At 40.7% G+C, this 6,088-nt stretch overlaps 1 long non-coding RNA gene across 1 annotated transcript; it reads right to left on the minus strand.

The window, feature by feature from the left end:
• Positions 1-892: 892 nt before the first annotated feature.
• LOC310716074 lies at positions 893-3,680 on the minus strand. The gene is made up of 3 exons (XR_014530479.1): positions 3,485-3,680; positions 1,872-1,967; positions 893-1,763 (listed from the first exon to the last, which is right to left on the minus strand). It is a non-coding gene; the product is annotated as an uncharacterized lncRNA (long non-coding RNA).
• Positions 3,681-6,088: the final 2,408 nt, after the last annotated feature.

Genomic DNA, 6,088 nt, shown 5'->3' on the forward strand with positions numbered 1-6,088 from the left:
TGTGTGTGTGCCAGAGGCCAGGCGGGTCCATGCCTAATTATCACTTATTTAGGCTGCCTGAGGTGCTCTGGAAAAGAGTGCAGGGTGCAGACAGTGCATCTTTGTTTTCCAGTGCACAACACCACCAAATTCAGTACATTTGGGGTGTGGAAACTGCAGATGTTCCACATCACACGTTTCTAATAAGTGATCATAAGGTTGGTTACTGGCCCTACATCTAAAACCACAGTGCTGTTGGATTCTGATTGGTCAGAAGATGTTGATTTCTTTTCTATGACAGCAGCTTGGATAGTAGTGCAGCTGTACATCACAGGCTTATATACAATGCGCTCATTCTGACAGTGGAAGTTCCTTTACCAAAACAGGTATGTGAACTACTTAGTGCTGCTTTAACAGTGAACATAGTAGGGGGTCTCAAGTGTCAGCTCTTTCTAACAGAGGTGAAAGAAATGCCTTTAGGTTTTCAGGATTGAGGAGTTTAGGTGTCTGGGTGAAGTGATGAAGAACTTCCAGTGAGGAAAATAAAAGTACAGCTGCCAAATCATGAGGAAGGGCTTGTTTTGGGGAAGTTCAGCAACATGTAACTATTAATGGATAAAAAAAAAAGAAAGAAAGAAAAGGTGCTTTATGCTCGTCACATGTACTTCACAGCACACTTTACAGACATTCTTTCTTCACATATCCCAGTGATGTGAGGAATTTGGGCTCAGAACGCATAGTCAGCCCTGATACAGCGTACCTGGAACACTGAGGGTTAAGGGCCTTACTCAGGGGCCCCGAAGGTGGCAGCTTGGCGATATCAAGTAAAGTAGGATTTGTTGTTGAATAATATTGTCATTAATGGCAAATGCTATGGGGAAAAGAGAGGAAAAGGTCTTCTGGACAAGCACTAGATAAATATAATCAGCTTCTGGTTAATATTATGCATTGACATGAGTTTCCTATAACCAGAGGCTCAAAAATGGGGTATGCGGTATATGAAGTGCATTGGGAGGAAAAATTTACATGTATAGCATATACTGTAAATGCATCCAGAGCAACTTACATTTATCTTATTCATACAACTGTGCAGCAATGGCATTAAGGGCCTTGCTCAGGGGCCCAGGAGTGTCTGCTTGGTGTGGCTAGGATTTGACCTTCAGATCCAAAGTAAAATGCCATAACGACTTAGCTACCACCTTCCCCCGGGTACAATAAATTGTATTTACCCCTCTTTTTTTTGGAAGAGGGAGGAGGGGGCACCAACCATGATCTTACATAATGTTCAGCACATATGCAGTTGCACCCCTGCCTATAACTGCAAATTCAAAAGATTGGTGCTTACTCAGCGTTATCTTTATTAATAACTAGTGAAAGATTTATACAGACTACATTCTCAGCCGTCGATGTCTCACAACCGCTTTTATTTTCGGATTGTTTCGTTTCATTCTTGTAAATCTGCCTAAAACATGTCTAGCCCCTCACTATTTTTCCTGCAGACTCGACACTGGTCAGACAAGACACCGTTATGATGGTCTCGTCTTCCTAACGGTCCTCTCCGTTACGTCGGAGAGTTTTAAAAAAAATTTCCACCATATCCTGGCTATTTTGGTCGGATAAACACAGCAGGGTGGGTGGAGTCGTCCGGTCCTCGTTTTGCCCCGAAGGACTCTGGAAAACAGGCAGCGAGAGCACGTGGGAGACGCTGCAGCAGGCTCTGTGAAAAAGCAGACATGGTTTTCCATCCACATTGTGAACGGGGTGGAAATTACCCAACATGCTCTCTGAGGACAGGAGATAAAACAACAATACATGAAAAGGTCAGCTGCTGGGAGAAAACTGCAGTCGGGGGTTATTTAAAGACGTTTACTTAGAGGCTAATGTTAGCTTACTGAAGGGCCGAGAGCCACATGTGCAGCCGTCATCACACGGAGAGCCACGTCGGAGTCTGAGAGTGGCAGATTGAGTATTTCAGAAGCTCATGACTGCTAAACAAAACACTCTCCATGGTTTAGACAGAATGGTGGGGGAAAAAAAAGACAGTCAAGGAGCAGCAGTTCTGCATCTGGTTCGAGGTGAAAACAACAGTAACCTCAGACAATCACTCTTAATAATCAGGGTGAGCAGAAAAGCATCTCACAGGACTGAATACAGCAGAAACCCCACATCAGATCAGCAGTGAGGGAATGAGTTTTATGTATGTGTCATCACTTACATTTTTCTCTCTGTCTGTCTCTTTATATCAGTCTGTATGTGCCTGTCCTTCTGTCTGTGTGTGTCTCCCTCTTTCTGTCTGTCTGTGTGTCTCTTTTTTTGTGTGTCTCTCCCTCTTTCTGTTTGTCTGTCTGTCTGTCTGTCTGTCTGTCTGTCTGTCTGTCTGTCTGTCTGTCTGTCTGTCTGTGTCTCCCTCTTTCTGTTTGTCTGTCTCTTTTTTTTGTGTGTCTCTCCCCCTTTCTGTCTGTCTGTGTGTCTCTCTTTCTGTCTGTCTGTCTGTCTGTCTGTCTGTCTGTCTGTCTGTCTGTCTGTCTGTCTGTCTGTCTGTCTGTCTGTGTGTCTCTCTTTCTGTTGTGTCTCCCTCTTTCTGTCTGTCTGTGTGTCTCTCTTTCTGTCTGTGTGTGTCTCCCTCTTTCTGTCTGTGTGTCTCTCTTACTGTCTGTCTGCGTGTGTCTCCCTCTTTCTGTCTGTCTGTGTGTCTTTCTTTCTGTGTGTCTCCCTCTTCCTGTCTGTCTGTCTGTCTGTCTGTCTGTCTGTCTGTCTGTCTGTCTGTCTGTCTGTCTGTGTCTCCCTCTTTCTGTCTGTCTGTGTGTCTCTCTTTCTGTGTGTGTCTCCCTCTTCCTGTCTGTCTGTGTGTCTCTCTTACTGTCTGTCTGTGTATGCCTTCCTCTTTCTGTTTGTCTGTGTGTCTCTCTTTCTGTCTGTCTGTGTCTCCCTCTTTCTGTTTGTCTGTGTGTCTCTCTTTCTGTCTGTCTGTGCGTCTCTCTTTTTCTGTCTCCCTCTTTCTGTCTGTCTGCGTGTCTCTCTTTCTGTCTGTGTCTTTCTCTGTCTGTCTGCTTGTCAGTTGGTTTCTATTGTTCTCTTTTTAAATTTCTTGGATGGATATGTTTTTTTTTTTAGAATACATTCTTTTTTTTTCCTTCCTTCTTTCTTTCTTTTCTTCTTTCTTTCTTTCTTTCTTTCTTTCTTTCTTTCTTTCTTTCTTTCTTTCTTTCTTTCTTTCTTTCTTTCTTTCTTTCTTTCTTTCTTTCTTTCTTTCTTTCTTTCTTTCTTTCTTTCTTTCTTCTGGATGTCTCTCTCTCTCTCTCTCTCTCTTTCTCTTTCTCTCCACCTCTTACTTGTAGAGTATGTTTTTATGAAGGATACACAGGCAATGTGGCTATCTGCCTTTTTTTCCACAAGTCAGTGTGTGTGTGTGTGTGTGTGTGTGTGTGTGTGTGTGTGTGTGTGTGTGTGTGTGTGTGTGTGTGTGTGTGTGTGTGTGTGTGTGTGTGTGTGTGTGTGCACGTACCTGTCTGTCTGGCAAAGTTGATCAGCCAGGTGTGCTTGTTTTGGCTGCATGGTAACACACTTATGTACCTTGCTCCACACACACACACACACACACACACACACACACACACACACACACACACACACACACACACACACACACACACACACACACACACACACACACACACACAAATTATTTACTTCAAGATCAATCCAGGGATTTAGAAGACAATTAGAATACAAGTATGTTCAAGTGTGTTCAAGAACCCAGTGTGTGTGTGTGTGTGTGTGTGTGTGCGTGTGTGTGCGTGTGTGCGCGTGCGCACGTGTGTGTGTTTGTGTGTGCTAAAGTTAAAATGAGGTCATGAAAATGCTGACTGTGGATTAGATGACACACACTCTTACTGACAACAGTCCGACCCCCACAAACCTCAAAAAATGCACATTGCACAAGTCCATCGGCATGTTCTCTCCTATAAACAAACACACACACACACACACACACACACACACACACACACACACACACACACACACACACACACACAGTTACAGGCTTTTAACATTTTTAATAGGTTTTAAAAACTATTTAGAATAGAGTCACTTTTGTTATTATCTCTGCCTCTGAACAGACAAAACAAAGGAGCTCCGAGTGACAGTTGAAGCAAAACATTGAATCCAGAACACCTGAACTGAGACATTAAAAGCTCATATGCACAGATCAGATTTTTTTTTTTTCTTTTGCTCAGTTTTTTTTTTTTACAGAGATTGGCCCATGTCACAAAAAGACACACATCAATTACTATGTTCCAACACCACTGGGTTTCAGTAAATTCCTCCCAGTTTTGGTTCCTCCATTGTTCTCCGGTGCTGATGATGACACCAGTAAGGTCTTGATCACACCTGCCAATACTTTCTGGTCAGATCGGGTCCAGTTTGTCTCAGATACGCATTGGGATCTAAAAAAATTAACTTCTTCTCCTACTTCTTTTACTTTTTCTTTTGGCTGCTCCCATTAGGGGTTGCCACAGTGAATCATCTGTCTCCATTACACCATGTCCTCTACATCTACACTATATGGAGAAAAGTGTTAGCCATCTAGCCATATGTGAAGGGATCGATTGTATAGGACGTCCTAGCATAAAATTGTCTCTTCACTTGGACCCAAACCTGTGCACAAAGCCATCTCCATGAAAATATTATTTACATGGGTTGGAGTTGAAGATCTCCTGCTATAGAGCTCCACCCCTATTAAACAATAGATTGGATTGCTGACTGCACCCCAGACCTCCTCACCTCTCCTCACTGATTACCTACATCAGTACCTGACTTTACTAACATTCATGTGGCTGAATCAATCTCTACAATTCTCATAAAATCTAGTGGAACATCTTTCCAGAAGATTAAAGGTTATTGTAAGAGCATATGGGAATTAAAAGTGGAATGGGATTTTCATATAAGCAGACACCAATCCTATGTTACATTTAGGTGCATGTAAAAAAAAAAAACAAAAAAAAAACACTATTCTGTCTAGAAACCGTGTTCTAATCGGGTAACATTTGGAACATCAGGTTCAGAAATATTTTTTGGGGTGTTTTCTGCAATCCAGAAAAGTGTCCTGAAAAAACACACATGAATCTTATGTTTAGGTGTCCACAAATTTTCTCCATATAGTGTAGTTTATATTTGTTTCTACTTTCCCAAATATATATATTTGCAGTAAATTCTACTTTAATTCTAATTTATTGTCACAGACAGTCAGAGAATCATTCCACTTGCACGTCATACTGTGTATGGTTGTGTATATGGCTAATGAAATTTGAATGAAGAAAATTAATATGTCAGGAGAATGACCAGTCCATATATCAAGCAAAGTAGAGAAAATTTGTGATGGTATTTTGTCTAGATTTTGTGTCCCTTTTTTTAAATTTACGCATCCTTTGCAATTACACAATCTTTGATTAGCAGCAAGCTAGCCAGCTAACCATAACGAGTGATACTTCAGAATAGAGAACTATAGGGTCAGTGTTATAGATTTCCCAACAAACATTGTATGTTGATTGATATACAGTGTACATTTGTATATATGTGTATATTTGTTTGTACACAAGTTTTAGAGTTAGAATTCTTTTTTTTTTTTTTTTTTCTCTCTAAATCGGAGTTCAAAGACTGTAGCATTAGATTTAAGGTATTTCTCATATTCATTAATATATATTTTTTACATACTCTACTGTATTTGGTTTCTAAAGTACATTTGAGACTCGGTTTTATCCTAAATCACATATTATAAATTAAATATGAATAGTGCTAAGTATTTGACTATTATTATTATTGTTATTATTATTATCCAACCAGTCTCTTGTTTATTTTCACTGATAACGAAGCACACATTTTCCAGAGAAGCTGAGTCAAAAAAGGTGACGTCCTTTGATGTGATGTCCATAAATCACGCCTGGTAAAGACAGGAGGTGTTTCATTATCACTTGTTTGTTTTCTGATGTTAGATTGGATAACAAGCTTGAAAACCAACTTTGATCATTTTGCAAGTGTACATAAGCTCAGCGTGATCATTTCATTGACATGCCAGGTGAACTCCCTAAGCTAAGCTAAGCTTTCTGAT

The sequence above is a fragment of the Silurus aristotelis genome (genome assembly GCF_946808225.1).
Source record: "Silurus aristotelis genome assembly, chromosome: 20".
NCBI lineage: Eukaryota > Metazoa > Chordata > Actinopteri > Siluriformes > Siluridae > Silurus > Silurus aristotelis.